This window comes from Portunus trituberculatus, chromosome 49 (genome assembly GCF_017591435.1).
Source record: "Portunus trituberculatus isolate SZX2019 chromosome 49, ASM1759143v1, whole genome shotgun sequence".
Classification (NCBI taxonomy): Eukaryota; Metazoa; Arthropoda; class Malacostraca; order Decapoda; family Portunidae; genus Portunus; species Portunus trituberculatus.
Genome location: NC_059303.1, coordinates 11,684,005 through 11,685,359, shown reverse-complemented (window position 1 = coordinate 11,685,359; position 1,355 = coordinate 11,684,005). Strand labels below are relative to the sequence as shown.

The following is a 1,355-nucleotide window of genomic DNA, read 5'->3' as shown; positions in this document are numbered from 1 at the left end:
GAGAGAGAGAGAGAGAGAGAGAGAGAGAGAAATCACAGCGATATTTCAGCTGTAGCCTTAATTTGACGTTCAGGTAGAGTTTCTTTGATATCGCCGAGGAGTAAATCAACGAGCAAGGACTCAGAGTGCCTCGCCAGTCTGGGTTTACTGTGGCACTCTCTCTCATTCCCGGGTTTATGTGCTGTTTCCTTAGTTTGTGAGCTCCATTAGAATTTTGCCGCTCTTGCACGGTGAAAATCATGATAAAAAAGAAATATAATGGTACCTTTGTTTCCCCATTTTTTTTTCCTCTCTTCCAGTTTCTATTCCTGTTTCTCTTTCTAAGTAAGTCTTTTCATGCTTTTCATTTACGTCATGTATGTATGATAATTTCATGAGTCAACTTTGAAGTCTCTCTCTCTCTCTCTCTCTCTCTCTCTCTCTCTCTCTCTCTCTCTCTCTCTCTCTCTCTCTCTCTCTCTCTCTCTCTCTCTCTCTCTCTCTCTCTCTCTCTCTCTCTCTCTCTCTCTCTCTCTCTCTCTCTCTCTCTCTCTCTAAAATTCATAACGTAAGAGAACGAAAGTTTGTGGCAACAATTTTCTTGTCTGTTTTTATAATCATAATTTCATAAAAGACATTTTTAATTGAGTTAAGAAGAAGAAAAATAAAGGTTTGCTTTATGAATGGCATCACGCATGGAGTATCATTGCACTTTTCGAAATTCAGGGTAACAGTATAATTCCGTGATGTAGTACATGTGTAATGACCTATAAATTTCTTTCCTTTATAACCACTAAATAATTATTAACAGCTAGGAATGCATACACGTAGTCGTAATTACTCTCGTCTTTCCTATATCACACCTTATATTCGGTTCCAACTGCAGTTCTGCCTGTCGGCAGCTGTTGGCAGGAGTCTCCGCCGCGCCCCACCGCCCCCGGCCGCATCTTGCCGCCGGGGATGGCCTCGGCAGCGTTCCCCGCCGTCTGCACTCCCACATTTGTTCCGTTCTCAAGAGTCTGTTGAGATGGGATGAGGAAAAAATATGGCTGAAGTTTGAGTCAAATATATATTTTCATCTCAGGAAAATTGGAATCGACGTTGTCAAGAGATAATTTCAGTTACAAAGAAAAAATAAATAAAATAAATATTATATTTATATTATTTTAGGGGTCATAGAGTTATGATTTCAAACACATGTATCAAATAGGTGTATGGTATTAACCTGAGGGACTAATACAGCATGTTTCCTGCCCGAGAGTGTTAAGCTACAGTGCATTCGTGGCTTAGACTGAAATTGTCATGGCTTTGTGGTCCTCCACCTGGTGCCTGTGAGTGGCGCACATCAGGTGACAGATGGTGCTGCGTGTCTAACT

The 1,355-nt window shown here is 41.1% G+C and overlaps 1 long non-coding RNA gene across 1 annotated transcript in view; it reads right to left on the bottom strand.

Moving 5' to 3' along the window:
- LOC123499399 overlaps positions 1 to 970 on the bottom strand; it is a 14,151-nt gene extending 13,181 nt beyond the window's left edge. Inside the window, exon 1 of the long non-coding RNA XR_006672972.1 lies at positions 843 to 970. This is a non-coding gene — a long non-coding RNA (uncharacterized LOC123499399). The remainder of the gene's footprint in view (positions 1 to 842) is intronic.
- Positions 971 to 1,355: the final 385 nt, after the last annotated feature.